The 24,240-nt window shown below is 46.5% G+C and overlaps 1 protein-coding gene across 1 annotated transcript in view; it reads right to left on the bottom strand.

Moving 5' to 3' along the window:
- The window catches only part of LOC308624009 (leukocyte elastase inhibitor-like), a 29,770-nt gene extending 10,701 nt beyond the window's left edge, over window positions 1-19,069 (bottom strand). Inside the window, exon 1 of the mRNA XM_081246880.1 lies at window positions 19,066-19,069. The gene's annotated coding sequence lies outside the window, so the exon portion shown is untranslated. The remainder of the gene's footprint in view (window positions 1-19,065) is intronic.
- Window positions 19,070-24,240: the final 5,171 nt, after the last annotated feature.

Below are 24,240 nucleotides of genomic sequence, written 5' to 3'. Positions count from 1 at the left end.
TTCCTTCCTGCAAGAACCCAAATAAAGGCCCCACCACCTCTGCCCTCTCCTCCTCTGCTTCCTGGCCCACCTGGGTGCTTCCCAGGTCCCACGCAATGTGGCGTGTCATCGTGTGCCTCCTGTCCCTGGAGATCCATGCCTATAAACCTCCTTCATGACGCTCACGTCCACGTCAGCTGCCTTGGGAGGCCGGATTAGAGCAAATCCCCAGTTCATTTTTAACACAAGGGTTGTGAGTGGGAGCGGCTTGAGCAGGGGAGGGCTTCTGGGGTGCTGCTTACCTGCCATGTCTTGACGGGTGGTTACACAGGGGTATTGATTTTGGGATAATGCACTGAGTTGTACACATAAGCTGTACAAACCTAGCAGTAAACTTTCAGCTGTGTAACATAGCTTTATCCTCTAGAGGGCGTAATTTTATCAGGACACACTCACTGCTGACTTTGCTGGGATGTCTAAACACCAGGATCACGCAAATAGTTTTTCTCGTTCAAGCAAGCTCAGTTCCTGCCACTAGGGCAGCTGAAATTTCCATCCCTGTGAACTAACTCAGCCGGGGTTTTCCTGTGACCTCCCCTCCTCACCTCGTAGACCCCCCCCTTTGTGGTCTCAGGTCAGAAGGCCTCCTCTCCACTTCCTTGTCCTGCTATGGCCCCTTCCTGGAGACCAATGCATCCTAATTCTGGTCTCTTCTTGCCACCTCTTCCGGAGGTGCTCCCTGGCCTCTCCTCTCATCCCAAGTTACATTCTTTTGCCTCCAGCATCTGTCACCATCAGAAATTATCCTACTGAGGAGCAGAATGTCACATCACGGGAACAGGGCTTCGACCCGGTGGTTGGCTGCGGGACCCCAGGGCCCAGCATAGCACCTGGCAGAGAGTAGATGTTCCGTAAATATCGCTGGGTAGATGCACGAATAAGTGAATGAAGGCTGTAGCCCAGAGCAAATCAAGCTGTGTGGACAGATGATGGGATGTTGATTAGTAAAATTTCTCGATGAATGGTAAGTGGGAGAGAAGGCTTTCCAAATGGAAAGGATAGACCGACGCTAATTTACGTGGAAAGGGAGCCTTTGCAGCAACACGGATGGACCTAGAGATGATCATACTAAGTGACCCAAGTCAGACAGAGAAAGACAAATATCATATGATATCACTTATATGTGGAATCTAAAAAAATGATACAAATGAACTTATTTACAAAACAGAAATAGACTCACAGACACAGAAAACAAACTTATGGTTACCAAAGGGGAAGGGAGGGAAGGGATAAATTAGGAATTTGGGAGTGACATATACACACTACTATATATAAAATGTATAAACAACAAGGACCTACTGCATAGCACAGGGAACTATACTCAGTATTTTGTAATTACCTATAAGGGAAAAGAATCTGAAAATTTATATATATATATATATAACTGAATCACTTTGCTATACACCTGAAACTAACACAGCATTGTAAGTCAACTATACTTCACTAAAAAATAAATAAATTTTACAAAGAAGTAATTACAAAATAAATAGAGAGAAGTGGAGCCCAAAGAAGACAAGTTCAAGTCCCAGTACACACATAACATAAGAGAGAAAATGATACACAACAGAACATGGTGCAAAGTCTGCCCTGGGAACTCAGAACCGAGAAAGGCATTTACCAAAGCCTCTCATTATTACTCAGAGGGCAGGATGATAGTAAAGAATTGTTAGCTGGTTGTAGAAATGACCCAACGTGTGGCTCACTTGAGGTGTGCCACAGGGCTGTGCCCTTGGCGTGGTCCTGTTTCACCCTGTCACAAGCCACTTCAATGGAGGCATAGAAGGACACGGACAATAAATTTGCAAAAAGCACAACTCTGTTGCAGGGATGACAGAACTGAGATTCAAAAGAGCTCCACTGGCTGAAATGTCACCTCGAACCAACATGAAGAATGTCATAAAGAGAATATAGACGTTTTCAGTTTAGATGTTAAGAAATCAGTTTTGCAGATACCAGAGGCGAAGGGCCTGTTTGAGTAGCAGTTCACATGAAAAAAGTGGTGAAATTTTAACTGACCACGAACTCAATATTCACCAAGACGGTTACAAAGGTCTTAGTATTAAGAGAAGCAGGCGGTGCACATTCGGCGAGGGGGGAGTTTCACCGCCCCATGCTCTGGCCTGATCTATCTAGATGTGTGTGTGCCACAGATCCTCAGAGGGGATGAGGATGATGCTCTGCAAGGGATGCTGGAGGGAACTGGACTGGCTTAATTCAAAGAGAGTAAGACTCTGAAACGGGCAGGGAGGAAACCATCAGGACGACGAAGGTGACTCAGTATGACAGCTGTAAGGAAGCCCCTTGGTACCTGAGTTTGAGCACAGTGCTGCCTATTTGTCCTTGAGGCAAACATTTCACACCCTCAGGGTCCTAGCTGCCTCATCTATAAACTGAGGATGATAACGGCAGCCTCCTAAGGTCTGGGGTGGATTCAGTGAAACGTCCCTGAATGCTGGAATCAATATAGATAAGGCCCGGAAGGCCTGGAGCAGTGCCCAAGAGACAGTGCAATGCACGCGCAAGAACTGGATACTGTCGTTGAGACTTAGGACTGTGGCGACAGAAAATGTAACCCTAATGAGAGCGCACTTCCCAGGAATCACAACGGCGAATCCCATCCGTTCAGCACCAGTGACGACGGGCACTGACGACCTGGAGCAGCGAGCCTCTGGCTCCTGGGTGAGGGCCTGGGTGGGGCTCTGCGTGGCCGCCTGACGGGGCGGCCTGGGCCTGAGCCCAAGCCCAGTGCTCCCTGCCCCCTTCTGACATCTCCTTCACAGGAACCCCTTCTTTCATTGCCTTACTTCCCATCGCGCTCGGGGAAGATGTCACTTCAAAGCTTTTCGCGCCCACAGCTCATCTGTGCGAGGGGAGCGTCTCGGCCGGGAAGGCACCTCGTCCGTCACCTGTTAGCTTCCAGCACCAAGCGGGTGTCCTGCGGCTCAGCTCGTTCTGACACCAGCTCCCGGGGTGAGCGCGGGGCCCACAGGCTGGGGCTCAGCCCTGCGAGATGCCCTCACTGCGACCCCAGCCGCAAGTCCCAGGGACCACCTGTGCTCCTGGCCGACTGGCTACAGGTTCGCCCCCTCCTCAGCTTCCATGATTCTCCAGGACGGCTCGCAGACCCCAGGAAGGCGCTCTGCTTACTACTGCTGGTTTGCTGTCAAGGATGCAACTCAGGACCAACCAAATGGAAGAGCTGCACAGGACAAGGGTTGGGATGGGGGTGAAGCGTGGAGCCGACGTGCCTGCCCCGGGCACACACCCTCCCAGAGCCCTGATGCGCTCCCCAGCCCAGAAACACTCCAGATCTTATTGTTCAGGGGTTTTTTTCTTTTTCGTTTTTAATCAAGGTATGATTGACTAAATCATTGGCCACGTGGTTGAACTCAATCTCCAGTCCCTCCCCTCCGCAGAGATCGGCGGGGGGATGCTAAAGTCCCAACCTTTAAGGGTGCCGTCTCCCCACTGCGGCCAGCCCTTCCTCTGAAACTATCTAGAGGCCACCATGAGTCCCTTTATTAGCGTAAATAAGTCTGGTTGAGAGAGGCTCCTTATGCATAACCGAAGGCACTCTTCTCACTCAGGAAATTCCACAGGCTCCCGAACCTCTGTGTCGGGAACAGGGAACAGAGACCGAATGTATTTTTCTTACATCACAGCTGAACCTACCGATCACTCAGCCCTTCCAGGTTCCAAGCGTCCTGGTCCGCTGGGCACTCCCGACGGGAGGGGCTGGGAACGCAGCATCACTACAAAGTCCACCTAGACCTGCAGAGGTCCTCGGCCGTCACCCACATCAGCCCGTGTCTTTGACAGAGAGCCAGTGAGCAGAGGAATTCAGAGACTGTTGCCCAAAGTTGCCCACCTCTCTAAGAGCAAAGCAAAAGGCGCAAGTTCTCTCTGCCGGGCGGAGGGTGCTTTCCCAGCCCTGCCACATGTCAACACGGTACAAATCACCTCCACACGGGAGGGAGGGAGGTCTCCATCCATCACGATGAAGTGTTGACCCCTCCAAGCAAAACCTCCCTGAGGGCACTGCCCAGGAGCCTGCCTCAGCAGAGCGGGCCCTCCACCCCATGTCCACAGCGTCCAGAGAGCCTTCGTAATGCCCCCAAGGAACCTCTTCAAGAACCTGGAAGGTGCCTGCCAAGACCCTCTGTGGAGTTGCTTGGGATGGGAGGCAGGAGTGGGGAGGAACCCCAAAGGGCAGTGTCGAGAAAGGGGTGCTTTCAGAGGAGGTGGCCTGGGGATGGACCCCGCTGGTGCTAAGGGGAATGGGTGGGGTGTGAATTGTCCTGCCCGATGGACAGCCGGGAACTGGGGGTTGGAAGGCCCCTGGCCAGAGCAGAGAGGGGGAAAACATAATCGCTTCTGCTGGAAAGTTGGGGGGCTGAGATGGGATCGTAGGTGTTGGCTGAGGCTGTGCCCTCTGACCCTCCCTGCAGCTCTCTCCCTACTCCCCTGACCAGTTTCTGCAGGAGCCCAATGTCAGCAGTTGCAAACCTACTTCCTGTCATGAAGTTTATTTTCCCTTTGGATGAAGCCAATTAGCTAACCCAGAGGGTCACCCCAACTACCAGGTGACGAACTATGTGTCATAAGTGGCGCTGTTAGGTCCTCTTACGTGAGGACCAGTTATGGTTTATCTTGAGAACATACGTGTAATGGGTTGTACCTGCCTGGTTATTATACTAAAAGGTGAGGTTTCTTTCTATCTTTGTGACCTCTTAGCAGATTGCCTGCAATGCATACCACATTCTGGTCCAATCATGAAACTCTCTCCTTTCTCTTCTACCTTTGTGGAGAGGTTTTCTGGGTTGGTAGGAGAGTTTGTTTTTAGTTATATTTCCCAACAGCGCACGGTTCTAGGTGACTTGATCACACGTGTAGATTTGTGCAGTCAAGGTACAGAACGTTTCCTTCACCACAAAGATCTCTCGTCCCCATATATACCCGCCCAAACCCCCTCTCCCCACCTCTCAACCCCTGGCAACCACCCATCTGTTCTCTATCTCTATAATTTTCTCATTTCAAGAATATTATGTAAACAGAATTGAACAGTACGTAACATTTGCAGATGGGCTTCTCTCACTCAGCATGCTTCCCTTGAGGTGCATCCAAGTTGTTGCCTGTCTCCCTTTTTATTGCTCAATGATCTTCTGTGGTACGAAAACACCACAACGTTTTAAACCACTCGTCCGTTGAGGACATTTAGGTGGCTGCCAAACACAAGTAACGCTGCTATAATCATTCATGTACAGGTTTATTGGTGAACAAAGGTTTTCTTTTCTCTGGGGTAAATGTCAAGCTGCAGTTGTCGGGTCATATAGTAAGTGCAGGTTTAGCTTTTAAGAAAATACCCAGCTCTTTCTGGAGTGGCTGTATCAGTTTACATCCTTACCAGAAATGTCTGAGTGATGCAGTTTCTCCAAACCCTTGTCAGCCTTCGGTGTCATCACTCTTTTTTATCTTAGTCATTTCAACGGACGTGGAGTGACATCACATCGTAGTTCTAATTTGCCTGATGACTAATGATGTTGAACGTTTTTTCTTGTGTTTAGTTGCCATCTATAAAGCCTCTCCAACGATACTGTCTTTTGCCCATTTTTCTAGTTGGATTTTTTGTTTTGCTGTTGGCTTTTGAACGTTCTTCATACGTTCTAGATACAAGTCGTTTGTCAGATTATATGGTTTGCAAATATTTTCTCCCAGTCTGTAGCTTGTCTTTTCCTTCTCTTCACTGAGTATTTTGCAGAGAAAAAAAATTTTAATTTTCATGAGGTTGATGTCGACCCTGATCACCTGGCCAAGGCAGTGTTTGTCAGGTTTCTCTGCTGTAACTCGCACCCTCCAACTGTGAGAAGCCTGGTCCCCACCATCTGCCATGCATTTACTTAATTGTTCAATTAGTAATATCACTTTTAATCAAGATAGGGCTGCAGAGAATCCCCCAGACTCCTTGATACGGACACCAGGCAAGACACATTTTCTAGTCACAATTCCTCAGGTGAAATCCCCTAAAATGCCCAAGTTTCACTTCAGTATCTTCAATCTACCTAATTAGTGAGGCTGCTTAGTGATGTTGGGAGTGAGCTTTAACCTCGCAGTTAATGTTGAACTTGGAAAGTCTGTATAAAAAGATGCCAACATTCAATTTGGGGGGGGAGTTTCCCAAAAAGGCATACAATCTCCTAGTTAGTTATAAGAAGTGAATCTGATCCTTACTCTATAGAAATCAGACTGCTCTCCTGCCTGGGTGAAATGGCCTTGGTAACTTCTTCCTATAATCTACAGCCTCTTGTGTTTACGTGCGCGTGAAAACAATCTAACCTCCTTGTCTCTTATGTTGTGTGAGGCTGTGTTTGAAGATTCTATGCCTTAAAGGGCACCGATCAGGTAACCAGTGCCAAGCAGAAGTCTCGACTAAGAAGTATCTGCATTCCTTCTGAAGCCAAAATGTTTCAAATACATTTTCAAGCTGTTTGAAAGGGTTAAACACAGAGGCATCTTTACCTGGGATCTTTACCCCGAGAGCAGAGGACAGGAGGTAGTTGTCACTTCAGAGTTGAAGCACTGGAGGGTTTCGTGAGGGTCGAGGTGTGCGTGCTGACAGGGGACACCCAGCGGGTTGGAGACACAGCTGTGGAGGGAAGGTTTGAGGACAGCCCTCGACCAGACGTTTGCTCCTCCAAATTCAGACAGGCATTTTCTTTCCAGGCCCGAAGTAACAGCCCGCTGCCTCTCTCATTTCCAGTGTACCCAGAGCAGCCTAAAGGTGTTGGAAAATTGCCACACGAAGGGAAGGTGCACAAATCCTTTAAGTTCTGAGCTCAGAATTCCAAACGAGCTCCTTCATTAGGGGGCTGTCCCCGCGGGGAGGGGACTGAGGTCAAGTACACACAAACTGTGACGGGAAGAGAATACAGCAAAGCCGCTGGAGGGGCTTGGAGGGGCTTGGAGGGGCTTGGCTTGCGGGGAGGAGAACAGAATGCTCGCTTATCCCGTGCAGCACGATGAAGAGGCAGCGTGGATGGTCTGCAGTCCACCCAGGGGCCTTCCTGACTGACCTCCACGAAGGCCCTGAGCTCTAACTGGACAGGGCAGCTCTCTTCTGGACAACATTCCAGAGAAGTCCGCCTTGGCTTTGTAATTGCCTTGCTCCTGGTTTTGTCCATCACTGAGTTTTTCATTCATAAGCTCCTTTCTTACCTGGAAGAAAAGAGGAGAGGGCCCTCAGGTCCGATGTGCCAGCCACTCGGGCCTGCACTGCCACCCCGTGTAACGACCTGGGACACGGCACCCACATCCTCTGTCCCGCAGGCAGGGCCTCGCACAGGTTCAGACAAGCCCAGGCCAATGTCACTTTTTGAGTCTTTTAAAAAGAAGAAGAAAGAAATTTTAGTATGCATTTCGTGAGTCTTTCGGTATGTTTTAAAATTTTGTAATTGACAAATGGATGCTTTTAAAAATGCAATGAAGGGAATTCCCTGGCAGTCCAGTGGTTAGGACTCAGTGCTTTCACTGCTGTGGCCTCGGGTTCAATCACTGGTCAGGGAGCTACGTTCCCTCAAGCCGTGCAGTGCAGCCAAAAACAGTAAAAAAAAATAAAAAAGCAAAAAATAAAAACTCAATTCAGTATAGTTGTGATATCCCCACATAATCCTGTGTTAGCTACAGGATTTATAAAACATCACGATGTACTTTCTTTTCTGGGACATGAGCTTAAGTTTTTTGGGGGTTTTTTTTTGCGGTATTTGGGCCTCTCACTGTTGTGGCCTCTCCCTCTGGGGAGCACAGGCTCCGGACGCGCAGGCTCAGCGGCCATGGCTCACGGGCCCAGCCGCTCCGCGGCATGTGGAATCCTTCCAGACCGGGGCAAGAACCCATGTCCCCTGCATCGGCAGGCGGACTCTCAACCACTGTGCCACCAGGGAAGCCCCATGAGCTTAAGTTTTATCACTAAAGTCCATCTTTTCAGTGTGACTCTACGTATAATCTCATTATGAAATAATTTAACAGTTTAACTTTGAGGCCCAAGATAAGTGGCCCCTAGCCACAAGCTCTGCGCCCTGGCATCTCAATGCCTAGAAATGATACCAGGTCCCCAAGGACGCCAGCGCTGACTCCCATGGGCTACCCGGGTCCTACAGGGAGGTGTTTATTTAGTTGTAAGCCGCAGGTCGGGGGGGTTGAAGTTCAAGAATATTTGAGTCTCCCACACCCCACAGTTGTTTTAAGATGGCAGTCAAGCTGATTTCACATAACCGATTAGTAACTGATTTCAAATAAGTAATTAGTAATTGGTCACCTTTTTATACATTATCAGCTACCCTGCCTCTATCCATGAATGGCCGTATAGCTGACAGTAAAGAGAGTCTCATCTTGTTGGCAAAGAGTTGGGCCTACAGCTTTGAGCCTGTCAGCAGTTTGCATCTGACATTTGAGTAGCTATGAAGGACAAAGAGCATCTGTTCTTGGTGTATTTTCTTCTATCTCAAAATGGAAATGAGGGCTTCCCTGGTGGCGCAGCGGTTGGGAGTCCGCCTGCCGATGCAGGGGACACGGGTTCGTGCCCCGGTCCAGAAAGATCCCACATGCCGCAGAGCGGCTGGGCCCGTGAGCCATGGCTGCTGAGCCTGCGTGTCCGGAGCTTGTGCTCCGCAATGGGAGAGGCCACAACAGTGAGAGGCCTGCGTACCGCAAAAAAAAAAAAAAAAAATGGAAATGAAACTTGGTCCAAAAGTTTGTGTTATGGTAAAGTAGCCAAAGAGTTGATACAAGGAGGCAGCTAACTGTGTACTCCTGGATTGTCAGAAAAAGAGCAACTAACCTTATAGAGACTGAAACCCATAAGGCATTTCTGTGGAAGGCAGGGGTAAGAAGCCCTATTTGCACTTTATTTATAAGGATAGTCTTCATAGGGAGGCCGGTTGTCTTGGATAAAATAAACAGTGGGGTGTCCACTGTCTGAATAGCGTCCACCAGTCTGTGACGCAGAACAAGAAGTGCCCTCAGAGCACAGAGGCCCCTGTCTGAGCTCTGACAGACGTGGAGGAAGCACAAGGCGGGTCCCAGGATGTCCTACAAAGAAAATAGCACGAGTCCTGCTGTGCAGCATCTGTCGGGGGAGGGGATCACAGGCTCTGGGCCTCATCTGGGCAGCAGCAGAGGGAAAGCAAAGGGGTCAGCGGACGGGCCCAGGCCAGGCTGGGAGGATCCCATCACTGAAAAATGGACAAAGAAGAAGCACAAACACCTTTTCAAAAACGGTCCCCAAGCGAGGAAGTGGAGAAACTGGAACCCTGTGCACTGTTGGTGGGAACGTAAAATGGTGCAGCCCCTGTAAGAAACAGTATGGAGGCTCCTCAAAAAAAAAAAAAAAAAGAATTAATATATGATCCAGCAATTCCATGTCTGGGTATGTTCCCAGAGCAATTGCAAATACAGTCTTGAAGAGATATCTGTGCACCCGTATTCATAGCAGCGTCATTCACAATAGCCAAGAGGTGGAAGCAGCCTGAGTGTCCATCAACAGATTATGGATAAACAGAATGTGGTACATACAGACAATGGAATATAGTTCAGCCTTATTAGGAGGGAAATCCTGACACAGGCTACACCGTGGATGAACCTTGAGTACTTATACTCAGTGAAATAAGCCAGACACAAAAGGACAAGTACTGTCTGATTCCACTTATATGAGGTCCCTAGAGGAATCAGATTCATAGAGACAGGAAGGAGAACGGTGGGTGCCAGGGGCTGGGGGAGGGGGAGGGGAGTTATCACTGTTGAACAGGGCAGAGTTTCAGTTGGGGAAGATGAAACATTTCTGTGGATGGATGGTGGCGAACAAGTATGTGAACATACTTAATGACATTGAACCTCACACATAAAATTGTTAAAATGGTAAATTTTATGTTATGTGTATTTTATCACAATAAAAAGTTAGAAAAAGTAGAAATAAAAAGATCAGTAAAGGAGCAAACAAAAGGGTCCCCAAGATGTGGCCTCAGCAGTATCAGCTAAAGCATCTCCTTCCTACTTTCCCTGAAAAGTGCTGTTTCATGTGTAAGGCGGGGGGGCAGGCAGCAACGCTGCATCCTTGCTTTTGACCCTCCCCACCCGGGTCATCTGCAGAGGGCCGGCCCGGATGTGTCACAGCCAGAGCGCCTGTGGCCACTTGGGCCGCTCAGTAAGTGTGGGCCCTCCACCACATTTCGTGGCAGGAAATTTCGTGGCCTGGTTACCAGAAATACGCCTATGGATGGGAAAGCACCTTTCCTCAGACAAAAAGCGGTAGAAGGTGGAAAGTGTAGGTACCAGCTTAAGGGGGAAGCGCAAACTCCCAGCTGTCGATAAAAGCCCCTGTGCCAGGGACCAGGTGGACCGTTCCTGCCCTCAGGGGGCAGAGCCGCGATGGGGCAGGAATTTAAAGGAACCGATCGTGGAGGGAAGGAGCACTGGAGGATGGAGCAGGTCAAGAGGTCAGGGGCCCTTCCAGGGAGGGGGTCTGCTGGGCCTTCCTGAGGAAAGGATGTTCAAGCCGAACCTGGAACAACAAATAGGAACAAGCTGCCATCACCCGGTTTCCTGTTTTCATAAGGGGTGGAGTGAAAACAGCCGGGAATTCAGTTTCCGACGTGGGAGGAGAGAGAAAGGGGCCGTGGGCTCAGCTGTGTTTCTGGTCAACAGGGCAAGGGCGGGAGGTGAGGGGCCGTGAGGATCTCTGCCCCCCTCCCTCCGTGCTCCCATCCTTCTCTCCGCGCTCCCGTCCTTCTCTTTCTCAGGAAATTAGAAAGAGAGACAGTTCTGACCCCAGGCCTGCAAAAAATAGGTGGGCCTCACTTCCTTGTCTTCAGTTGCCGACAGGCAGCCTCCTGGTCAAAATACCCTATGTCTCCTTGACAAGTTCGCATCAGGGGTGACGGGACTCACCCTTTCCCACAGCCGCCCCTGGCTCAGGCCCTCCCTACCTACCCCACCGCGCCCGCCCAGACCTGCCTCTTCCAGCTGCCAGCCCACCCGCCAGCCAGAGCATCAGCTGTTTTTATAACAAACATTTGTAGAGCATTTTTGATTAAAGTTCCAGGAACCAGGTCAGGTTCTGGCAGGACAGAGTTCCAGCCTTCACGGTCATGTTCCTCCACTGAGCACGGATCCCGGCCCAGAAGCAGGTGCAAACGCACTTCCCATCTCGGTCCGGCACGTCCGTGACCCCTTCATGGGTTTTCTCTCTCCACACCTGGGTCCCACCCGGCACTCAGTCCGTCAGCCTCCTCCTTCGGTCTTTCTCTCTAACCTCCGTCCTCCTGTCCTGTTTGTCTCTGTCTGGAATCAAACCCCTAAAGTTTTGTCCCCGTTCTGCCACGTACTACCTGTGCCATCTTAGACAAGTTATTAGCTTCTTTGTCCTGAATTCCTCATTTGTGAAATGAAGATAATGGCTCCTACTTTGCCTGTGGCCTGGAGTTGTTATGAAAATCAAATATACCCGTGGATTAAAAGGGCTTCCTAAATTGCAAAGTAGTCCGTCCACACGTGTATTTTCTTATCACGTTCTATCTCGTCTTAAAGGTGGCTTTTGTCCTTTTGTAAGTTGCGAACTCCTTGAAGAACAGGAATCTCTCACAGTTGCAGCAGATCAACCAGGCTTCGGGTCTCAGCTGGAGGGCCAGCAGGGCCCGGGCTCCCCACCTCCAGGAGGACATGCCCGGCAAACTCAACGGGAAGGGCACCCCCGGAGTTGTACAGACCCGACCCTCCCCCAGGACGGGATCCGAACATCTCAGAAAACGGGTGGGCTTTACTCTGCCACATCTTACGTTGCCTTTAAATTTTAGACCGTCTCTAACCCCAAGATCAGGCTCTTCTGAGGGTGTGTTTTAGATGTGGCTGTACAGAGCACACCACCAAGCGATGACTCACGTTCGGGTCCACACGGTCGTCAGGGAGAGGAATGACGACTCTCAGCTCCTGGCCACGTGGGGCAGCCCCAGGACCCCGGCCTGAGTCTCCTCCACACAGGACACGATCCATATGCTGCCTCGGCTTGTTCACATTCTAAAAGGAAGCAGGTGAAATTGAAACCAGATGATTGCAACCAGCTGACTGAAAGAGGAAAGCAAAAAAAATCTTAAAAAAGAAAAAAAAAATCTTAACTTAAAAATATGAACTTGGGCTTCCCTGGTGGCGCAGTGGTTGAGAGTCCGCCTGCCGATGCAGGGGACACGGGTTCGTGCCCCGGTCTGGGAAGATCCCACATGCCGCGGGGCGGCCAGGCCTGTGAGCCATGGCTGCTGGGCCTGCGTGTCCACGGCCTGTGCTCCGCAACGGGAGATGCCACAGCAGTGAGAAGCCCACGTAATGCAAAAAAAAAAATATATATATATATATATATATATATATATATATATGAACTTGAGGGCTTCCCTGGTGGCACAGTGGTTGAGAGTCCGCCTGCTGATGCAGGGGACACGGGTTCCTGCCCCGGTCCGGGAGGATCCCACATGCCGTGGAGCGGCTGGGCCCATGAGCCGTGGCTGCTGAGCCTGCGCGTCCGGAGCCTGTGCTCCGCAACGGGAGAGGCCACAACAGTGAGAGGCCCGCGTACCACAAAAACAAAAAAAAAACAACAAAAAAAGGAGGGATTACCAAATATACACTACTGTATAAAAAATAGATAAATAACAATGTACTGCTGTACACAGGGAACCATATTCAATGTCCTGTAGTAACCTATTACGAAAAAGAATATATATATGTATAACTGAATCACCTTGCTGTACACCAGAAACTAACACAACATTGTAAATCAGCTATAACTCAATTCAAAAAAAAAAAAAGAGAGAGGAAACTGCATCAAATACGAGGTAGTTTTTGGCTTCTAGGAGCATGTTACTGAACAATGGGGCATGTCACTGCTCTGCTGATAAGTGCAGAGAGAACCGAACGGAAATTCATTTGCTGATGATTATCACTGTAACGCTTTCTTTTTCTTTTTTGTCTCCCAGAATAAGTAAAAATAGAGCTCTTTCCCTTATGTAACAATCTCACCAATTTGTGCGTGGAAGAAATATCCATGGAAATCGTAATAACAACAGAAGAATTAAATCTCTCCCTGCAGCCCTTTCTGCCTCCCAGGCATGTATGTGTTATGTGGACGCCTCTGGCTCGTCTGATCAAATATCTGGCAAAACCCTTTTATTTATTTGTTTGTTTGTTTGTTTGTTTGTTTGTTTATGGCTGCGTTGGGTCTTCATTGCTGTGCACGGGCTTCTCATTGCGGTGGCTTCTCTTGTTGCGGAGCATGGACTCTAGGCGTGTGGGCTTCAGTAGTTGTGGCTCGTGGGCTCAGTAGTTGTGGCTCACGGGGTTAGTTGCTCCGCGGCATGTGGGATCTTCTCAGACCAGGGCTTGAACCCATGTCTCCTGCATTGGCAGGCGGATTCTGAACCACTGCGCCACCAGCAGAGTCCCCTGGCAAGACTCTTTAAAGGCCTAGGGGAAAGACCAGTCTTAAAACAATCCTTCTGATCCCTAAAGGGTTGATAACTTTTCTGAGAAATGAAAATCCTAAAAATCATGCTGACGAGATAGTCCATTTCTGACTGACTGTCGCAGACTGTCATACATACAGGACCACGCTGTAAAGAGGATGGAGGCCATGGCATGACTGGCCACAACACCAAGGGAGATAGGGGCAGCCACTGTGGCCCTTTGGTCACTTTTCTTTCATGGCTGGATTCAAGGTCCTTCAAGGTGGGATTCTGTCATGTGCTTTGCCTTTGACATCCAGCATGGAGCTCGCTTAGCGCTGGACTCTTCACCCCGTCCTTTTCCAGGCTCCCGAAGAGGTTATTTTCACTGAGGCGTGTGATATAATAAAAAATAATGCATTTGGTCTTTGTTCCCAGTTCCTGGCACAGAGCTCCTAAAACCAGCGTGATTGGAGGGTTGGAATTTTCAGGTCCACCCACTGACCTCTGTGGAAGGAAAAGGGGCTGGAGACCGAGTTCCATCACATGGCCGATGATGAATCCATCATGCTCACATAAAACCCTCAACAGTGGGGTCCAGGGGACTCCAGGTTGGTGAACACATGGAGGTTCTGGGAGGGTGGCGCCCCGAGAGGGTGGGAAGATGTGTGCCCCTCCCCCATACCTTGCCTATGCAGTTATATTCCTTATAACAAACCAGTAATTGTACGTAGGGTGCCTTCCTGAATTCTGTCATTCTCGCCAATTATCAAATGTAGGGTGGGCTGTGGGAACACTGAGTTTGTAGGAAGCAGGGTAGAAATACAGGCATCCTGGGCACCCCGTTAGCAGCTGGAGTCACCCCTCCGGGGGCAGTCTCGTGGGGCTGAGCCCTTTAACTTGTGAGAGCTGAGCTAACGCTGGGTAGTTAGTACAAAGCTGAGTTGAATTTTTGGACACTCGGTGTTGGAGAACTGGCTGGTGTTCACCAACCTGGAGGTTCTCAAGGGTCTTTACTCCTGCCTACTCATAGTGTTGCTAAGTTCACAGCTGTTTTTTCTTATTAGTCGTGATCTCTTTAGGCAAGACTTACTGAGAGGAAATCAGTCATACGTCTTCTCTCCAAAACCCTGTGAGCCATTCTAAGCAAGTTCTCAGTTCCCGGTTTCCTAACGTCAGTAAGAAATGACTGGAAACCTTCACCTCTATCACCAGACAGTACCTTTCAAAGAAAGAAAAATACAGTCTGTTGTGTTGCCCTTTAGCTTCCAAGAACAGTGATGGTTCACCAAGGAAAGATTTTTACTCAGCTCCGCTGGGTCTCTTCCTGTCTTAGCAGAGAGATGGGTTGACTCTGTCTGGGAGAGTCCTACATTTGGGGAAAGATCACGTGACAAAATTAGAAAGAGACAAAGCAGCAGGGTTAATATTTGGTGGACTGAAACTTGTTCTCTTCATGAGTAATCAACCATGAATAAATTGACGATTAGAACATCCGATCTGAATATGTACAGAAGTGCCTTGAGCATAAGCTATCATAAAAGTGTTATGTTCACATATTTGTGTGAGTCATTTGTGGTTAATTAATAAAAGGACATTTGGAGCACCCTGTGGGCTCCCTGCTCCAGTCACGCAAGTCGACTTGTTCCTCAAGGCAGAGCTACATACACAGGGTATTTGGGGGAAATCCTACCATGTCTTTGCTCAATAAAACTGAATTAACTAATATCTTCACTATTTTTAATAAACACAGAAAACCTATTACTATTTTTAATAAACACAAAAAACCTATTACCTTAAAAATTTGGTTTCTCATATGTTAGTTTGAAATAAATTCCAAAATGGATTAATAACAAAAAATAAAATTAAAAAAACTCTAAAGAAAAATATAGGTGAATATTTATATGACTCTTTGTTTTTGCCTTTAACAACTTTTATGTTGGTGTTTCAAGCAAAACTGAAACAGAAAGATTTCCACTCTAACATCCTGTTGTGACACGAATCAGGAAAAAAATGTGGTTTCTCTTTCCCTTTTTAGCCAAGAATTAGAAAGTCAGAATGCTCAAGTCTTACAAAACCCAGAGCGTGTACTTGGCTTGTGAGATTAGAGTTCTCTAGGCAGGGCCAGCTTCGCAAGCAGATGACCTTGTGTATTTGCAAAAGACCCCGCACTCAGAAGGACCCATACTTGATCCGATGTTCGGCTGTCCTGTCCTGAAATTCAAACCAGGGACCTCTCATTTGCATTTTGCACCAGGCCTCATAAATTATACAGCTGGTGCTGGTGGTGGGCTCTGGAGATACAATAATTCATTGTAATCCAGTGTAGCAAATGCTTCAGCTTCAAAGAATTAAACACACGGGGGAGCATTTAACCCTCAGGGCTTAGTGAGGGTTAGCCAGTGATGCCAGGGGCAGAGCTGGGGAGACTGGTGGAGGGAGAGGGGCGGAAAGGAAAGGGTAGAAAGTGGAAAGTGCAGAGCCCCAGAGGAAAGACAGAGCATGGGATAGTCAGGAAACTGTGACTAGTTCAGTCGGGATGGAGTCAAGAGTTGTCCTCAGAGGAATGGCAAAGGATGAGGAAGAGAGTGGCTAAATTAGGAAGCGCCTTGTATTTCTTTGTGGGGCTGCCATAACCAAGGACCACAGGCTGGGGCATAAACAACAGAAATTTACTTCTCACAGTTCTGGGCTGGAAGTCTGAGATCCAGGTGTCAGCAGGGTTGGTTCCTCCTGAGGCCTCTCTCCTTGGCTTGCAGACGGCCGCCTTCTCACTGTGTCCTCACGTGGCCTTTCCTCTGTGCATGTGTGCCACAGTATCTCTTCCTCTTCTTATAAGGGCACCAGTCCTATCGGAATAGGGCCCCACCCCATGACCTCATTTAACTTTAATTACCTCCTTAGAGACCCTATGTCCCAATACAGTTTCATCTGAGCTCCTGGGGGTGAGGACTTTGGCATATAACTTTGGGGGGAGGACAACTCAGTTCATGACACACCTTGTTAATCTTTATCCTAAAGGCAAAGGGAAACCGCCCAAGCTCATCTCAAGTCTCAGGTGTTCTACCTGGGCGCACAGCAGGGCCACATGTTCTAGGCTCCCCGCAGTCAGGTGTGGACATGAGGTTGAGCCTCACTAGCAGGAGCAGGTGGATGTGATGCCGTTTCCACGCACCACCCTTCATGCTCCTTCTTCTGCAGCATCCTTGGAAGGTGGGTGTTGACTGTGCCAGAATCTGGGTCTCTGAACCACCATCTGAACAACCCTTCCATGACTTTACAGTGGGCGAGAGATAGTTTCCACTGTGTTTAGCTATAGAGACTGTGGGGTTAGGTTGTAGCAGCTGGAATTACCCAGATTTACTGTGGGCAAGACCTCCCTGCCAATTGGGAGAAGAATGGGTTGAAGAAAAGGAGGACGAGAGGGGAGGCCACTGCGGGAGGCTCTGCTGCAGGAGGCCGCCCGCCGAGCAAGGATGGCAGCCTGTCTGCAGCCTCAAAATCTGCAGCCGGAGTGACAGAGGGGAGAAGGTGCCCTGCATCTGGCCTGGTAGCCAGAGACGGGTTGCCTTGCCCTTCAGGTCACTCCAGTTGGTATCTAACAAGGAGCACCAGGCACCAGTGCCCGGGATGCAGACTTGATGGTGTGAACCCCACTGCTGCTCTCGTGGATCTTACGGTCCCAGAGCTGAAAACAAAAGAGGGTTGGGAACCTAGGCGATGATGTCCCCTTTGCATGAACTGACACAGAAGCGCTTGTCGGAGTGTCCAAATGGAGGATGAAGTGGGCACCTGGAGATGTGGGAGCTCAGTAGAGAGACCTGAGCTCAACGCATCAGCTCTGGGCGGGCAGGTAGACCAGAGACGTGAACCACGTCAGCTCGGGAGGGGGAGGCTGGGAGAGGGCCAGGCCAGCCCTGCGAGGAGCAGCAACACTTGAAGACTGGACAGAGGATGACGCCTGACATGAGACCAAGCAGGAAATGGTAGGAAGGTGCAAGGATGATCAGGACCCCTTGGAGGAGGAAGTCACCAACAGTATCAAATGTTGCCCAGGAATCAGGTGCCTCTTGAGCTTAGGAACGAGGAGGGTGGTGGTGACCATTTGTGCAGCTCGAGCTGGCAGTGGAAAGAGACCGTGTACACAGGTGCTCTGTGGATGCTTCTTGTGATCAGGCTGCAGTCTGCGGGGAAAGGTGGGTACCGATCTCACACTTTATTCACATTAATTCCCAGATGGATCAGTTTTAACTTGAACACAAATCATTAAAATATTGGAGGAAAGGAGACTTTCTAAACATTCACAAAACCTGGAAACTAAGAGACTGATACGTTTAACCACGTATGAACTTTTAAAATTTCTAACATGGTGAAAACACCATGTAAAATAAAAGACAAACTAGGGACATACTGAAAATTCATTTCCTAGACAAAAGGTGAGTCTCGTTCATATATAAAATGCTCCTACTCATTCACATAACCCTAGGGAATATATGGGTGAAGGATATGAAGTCAGTTCACAGAACAGGGAACGAGAAACGTCTCTGAAAAATAAGGGGAAAATGGAAATAAACCTTACTCATGAAAATAGAAAGGTCAGTGTTTGACTGGCATTCTTGTTAAAAACTCTTATAAAAACCAAGGATAAAAGGATATTTTTTAAAAATTTATGTAGATTTTATTTCAATTTCAGTACCTTGTCACTCAGTATTACACAAATGGCTGTATTCTGGAGATCTTGTTTAAATTATGTGCAGATTACAGAATTATATTTTCATTTTTTAAATTTTAATTTAATTTAATTTTTAAAATTTATTTATTTTGGCTGCGTTGGGTCTTTGTTGCTGCACGCGGGCTCTCTCTAGTTGTGGCGAGCGGGGAGCTACTCTTCGTTGCGTTGCGTGGGCTTCTCATTGTGGTGGCTTCTCTTGTTGCGGAGTACGGGCTCTAGGTGCAAGGGCTTCACTAGTTGTGGCACGTGGGCTCAGTAGTTGTGGGCTGTGTGCTCTAGAGCGCAGGCTCAGTACTTGTGGCGTACGGGCTTAGTTGCTCCGCAACCTGTGGGATCTTCCCAGACCAGGGCTCGTCCCCTGCGTTGGCAGGCAGATTCTTAACCACTGCACCACCAGGGAAGTCCCCAGAATTATATTTTCTTAGTTAAAAATTTAAATAAATGGACATATAGAGAGTAAAAAAATGTAAGTTTTCCTCCGATACCCCCTACTCCAATCTATCCCAGAGATAACCACTGTGCAGTAAAGATGTAGCCCCTTAAACTTTTTCATATGGATTCACATATATAAATTCACATGTACACATACAGGGTTTTGTTCACAAAAATGACATCATACTATACACATTGTATTGCACAATACATTTTTCACTTAATTTGTTTTCATGATCTTTTTCAGGAACTGCATACACATAACAGGGAAGAGCCAAATCTGACTCCATGTTGGATCTGTTTCTTTTACTTTAACCTTTGCTTCCCGTTGTTTTTGTTCACCAAAAGGATACTGTCTATACGTAATGGCCTGCCTTGGGGAACCCTGCTACTCTGCCTGAATATTAAACCAAAGTGGTTCAAAGGACCCCTGAAACACCCCAAAGAGAGATATTAACTAATTAGTTTCACTTGGTATGTTGAATTACATGGGAAGTGTTGTCAAATAAGTAATAAATCTTCTTAGGTTATATTGTATGGCAAATGGTACAGGTATTCTAGGGATTATATGGAGTTTCTAAAATTTGATATGTCCTGGTAAAATGTTATCAGTCATAATTCTAGCTATTGTCTGAAAAGTGTTGCATGTCACAGCAGTAACGAAGTTACTTTGTCTGTTGCATTGTAATCAGATTTAAACATGCTTCTTAAGTCTTTCGTCATTATAGACAGTTATGGTTTCACTCTGATGCCTTTGCAAAAATGTTTCCTCTTCAAGAAGTTGTATAGAATGGACCTTTGGATAAATATGTTTCTGGCTTTCAGACCATAATGCTGAACTGGGTAAGAAATTGAAGAATTCTAATGGGAAAACTGATGGCTTCATAAAGCTGTTTTTAAAAAAAGGTTAGTTACATAGGACTGAGTAAACTGGTGAATATGGTTATAATTTTTATAGTTTCTATCTGAAAAATGACTGGTTTCAATCTGTTTTCCAGGTATAAGGAGAACCTTCCCCTTAAACTAATTATGACTTAGAGTAATTTGGTAAATTATACCTTCATAAGCAGAATTGAAACATTTATCTTTTTCTCTCTACTTGGTTGATCCTGCCTGTAGCATATGCTTGTCTCAAAGATTAAGCCATGCATGTTTAAGTACGCACGCCCAGTACCGTGAAACTGCGGATGGCTTATTAAACCAGTTATGGTACCTCTGCTTGCTATTGCAACTGGATTATACTAATCATTGTTCTTTGTTTCCAAATTTTTTGTGCTTTGTGTCTCTCTGCTGCACTATGTCTTTGTCAATGTTACCAGCTGCATTACTTATATCCTGTCTATTTTATAAGATCGTTGTCTCTTACAGTACCCAGTGTGTAACCAGGCCTCCAACAAAACTTCTATGGCTAAACATCTTGAGGAAATAGATCACATTGATACCATAAAATAATTGTAATAGTGTCATTCTAGGTATGGGAAGAAGCAACAAGGGAAAATGTCTCCTGGATCATAATTAGATAGAGGATCCAGAGAATCTTTAATTATCAATAGGGCCTAATCCAAAAACTAGCACCTGGAGTGGCATACCAAGGATTTTCACCTGACCTGGGATAAGTCCCCCGGCGCCGTGGGACAAAATGTGATCATGAAATGTCTCCCAAATATCGGTCAAAATCCGGACCAAGAGGAGAGGATCTGAGAAATGGAATATTTCCTGCCACATCAGTCATTAGCAATTGCAGCCCTCCAACGTGAGCCAGTGAACCCTGAGGAAACTCAGGATATGAGAATACAGGATACAGGCCCCAGATAGCTGAGGTGCATTCTCAAGGGCGTGATTCCAGTGAGCCCCGACTCCTGCCTTTTACTGTACAGAGAAAAACGCTAAGTTCCTTGAGATACTGCCTCCCGGGCTTGAATCCCTCAAAATTCCCACCGAATACATCATACCTCTCAACGTTTAGGTTGTGAATTATTTTTCTAAGTCTACAGGTGTAAAGGAGACACTTTCCAGAGAGGAACAAAAAAACCCACAACGTTTGGAACACTGGCACTGATGGCGGACACTCCCAGAACGATCCACCTGATGAAGCAATTAGAACGGTCCTCACTCCTTTTTCCACACGATTATGGAATGGACACTGACAGTGGGGAATTGTAACAGGGAAGAGCCAAATCTGACTCCATGTTGGATCTGTTTCGTTTACTTTAACCTTTGCTTCCCGTTGCTTTTGTTCACCAAAAGGACACTGTCTATACGTAATGGCCTGCCTTGGGGAACCCTGCCCCTCCGCCTGAATGTTAAACCAAAGTGCCTTTGTTCAGGGAAACATCCGGCCCTGTCCACCTGTGAATGGCTACAAGAAAGAAGAAATGAACACATCCCCTCCCTGAGGCTGGCCATTCCAGGGGATATTTGCAAATTGTATGGCCTTTTTACTTTACTTCCTCATCTCTTCCCCCTCTCTGTGCTATAAAAGAAACTGGCATCCAGACCCCATAAGGTGGTTCTTTGGAGACACTCATCTGCCGTCTTCTCAGCCTGCTAGCTTTCTGAATAAAGTTTTATTCCTTGCTTCAACACCTCGTCTTGCTGTTGTGAGGCAAGCAGAGCGAGCTTGTCTCGGTGACATATAGACCACTCACATTTTTTTTAATTTCCTGCATCATATTCCATCATATAAATGAATTACATTCTTCTCCTATGGAGAAAAAAATTAAAGTTGGATTAATTCCATTTCATTGTCTTCCTTTCCTCTCCCACCCTTCCTCCTTCCCCCTCCCCTTCTTTCTTCATTTCTTTCTTTTTCTTTCCTTTTTTGCTATTAAAGAATAATGTTAACTGTACACATAGAAATGATTAAGATAATAAATTTTATATTGTGTTTTTACCACAATTAAAAATAATAATTTAAAAACCCTGTAGATCTGAATTTTTAAAATAATGCTGAAGAAAAAAACCTGGAACATATCTGAGCATGTGTGCAAATGCTTCTGTACAACAGATAATCTAAAAGTGAGAGTGCTGGTCCCAAGGGAACATTCATCTGAAATTGAAAGACTTCCAAAAAGTCTTGTTAACTTCCCTCCAAGAAGCCTAATTTATACCACACTTCTTCATAGTCTGACAGGCACTGGGAATTACCAAGCTCTAAATTATAACAAAGGGCAGCACAAGGATTCTTATGGTGATTGGACACTGTCTCAGAATTTCTGGATAGTGCAAAAAAGACCAAGACAAAACAAAACAAAAAACAAATTCTAAAAACAGGAGCCAGGAGTGTAACAATGAGAAGGATGTTCTCCCTCTTAAGGCCATTTGCCTCTTGCATAATAACCACAGAGCAGAAAACCCAAGAGAATGTATTGAAAACGCTTAAATGACTAAGAGTTCACCAATTTGGCCATATATACAATAAATGCTGTGATATAATAAGAAATATATGTTGGTCTCTGCCCACAGAGCTCCTAAATCCCTTGGCACTTCCTGGGTGACAGGAGCATCATTTGTTCTAAGGAGGCCAATCCTGGTGGCTCCTGGATGGCTGCAGGGTGGGGCTGCTCTCCAGAAAGACCCAACCATGATTAGATGCTTGAACTTTCAGTCTCATCCCCCAGGCTCCAGGGAGGAGAGGGGGCTACAAATGAATAATCGATCATGCTCCATGATAATTCCTAAGTGAGAATTTTCTTCTGAGAGCTCCCAGGATGCTGAACACGTGGAGGAGCTGGGAGGGTGGGACACCTGGAGATGGCATGGAAGCCCCACCCCTTCCCACGTACCTTGTATACTTGTCTCTTCATCTGGCTGTTTCTGAGTTGTATCCTTTATAATAAACCAACTGGTAATAGAAAATAATGCATTTTCCTCAGTTCTGAGAGCCATTCTGGCAAACGTGAACCCAAGGAGGGGTTGTGGGAACCCCATTTATAGCCAGGGGCTCAGAACCACCTGGGACTTCAAATCGGCCTCTGAAGGGGGGTCAGTCTTATGGGACTGAACACTTAAATTCTGGGGTCTGAGCAAATTCCAGGCAGTTAGTGACGGAACTGAGTTAAATTGTAGGATGCCCAGTCAGTGTCCCTGTAAATTAGAGAACTGCCAAGTGTGGGAAAGCCCACACAACTGGTGTCAGAAGTGTGTTTAGTAGTAGTAGAGAGGAACAATGTATCTCTTTAATTGTATAAGCTTCAAATGTTTACTTATATTCCATCCATAACCAGGTGAGGAAAATGTTTACAAGTGTTATAATTACAATAAAATTTAGAAGTAACCATAACAACAACAAAAACCCAAACTGTGTGGGACTTAATATAAAAAAATAAAACCTAGACAGAGACATACAATAAAGGATTTGAACAAATAGAAACCCCTCCTCTCATTTTCCTGAGCAGAAGACTAAATATTGTATATAGATTAATTTACTCAAATAATTTCTATATGCTTAATGTCATACTAATCTCTCCAAAAAAATCCCAAAGTTAAAAAAAATTATTTTGGGTATTGAAAAATTATTCTAAAGTTCACTTGGAAGAATAAAGATGAAAAAAACAGGTGGCTGGGGAAAACATATCATTTTACAAATAATGTTGAGAATTGACTATTTGTAAATAAATCAAATTATATTTTCTCCTGAGTGTCAACAACACAAAAACAAATTACAGATAGATTAAACAGTGAAATCAATTTAAAAAGTAAAAACACAGAAGAAAAAATAGGGGACTAATTGGTTTCTCAATGGGAAAGTAATTCTAAGACTGAAAGCAGAAAGCAGAGTCAGAATCACTAAGGAAAAACCTAGGTTTTACTATAGGAAAAAAATTTGTTCATTAATAAAACATCATAAGAAAATTTATGAAAAAGTTCTCACCAACAGTAAAAGAAACGCAATAGGTGTGTCTCCTTGTATAATATATAATGTTGCAGATGTTTTTAATTTCTGTAAAAGGAATTGGATTATACGCCTCCTTCTACCTCTTTTTTCACGGATCATCTATCCACCAGACTGAACGCACACCTAGCCTGCACTTTAGTTTCCGACTCCTACGTAGTTATTCCAAAGCGTGCCCCACATTTTCATGATCTGTTCCCCTCTGACATGGGCGCTTAGGTGGCTTCCAACTCCTTGTTCTACACATGAGGCCACAGTGAAGATCCCAGTCCCTGTGCCTTCAGGGACTTGGCCATGACATCACTGGGCCACAGACCCGGAAAGGAGCCACCCAGATCCTGAGACACACGCCCACTGAGGACACTGACAGATTACTTCCTATGTGGGTGTCTCAGTTCCTGTTCCAGAAGTGCTATTCCCCTACTTTCTGGCTTTCACCAGGTTGTGTCCAACTTTCTGACACCAATTATCCAATGCACCTAGAGCAGTATCTCAAGGTATTTCATTTGTATTTCTCTGACTACGAATTTACTGCCTTATTCTCTTTGATTTGTAGGAGTTCTTTGTATAAGCTGGTATCAATTCCTTGTTGATTTTTTAAAATTTCATAATTGAATTTCATTTTTTTCTTCCAATTTTATTGGGATATAATTAATTGACATACA

This window comes from Mesoplodon bidens (assembly GCF_964165515.1).
Source record: "Mesoplodon bidens genome assembly, chromosome: 10".
Lineage (NCBI taxonomy): Eukaryota > Metazoa > Chordata > Mammalia > Artiodactyla > Ziphiidae > Mesoplodon > Mesoplodon bidens.
Note: the sequence above shows the minus strand (reverse complement) of the source record. Positions and strands in the feature narration are given on the sequence as shown.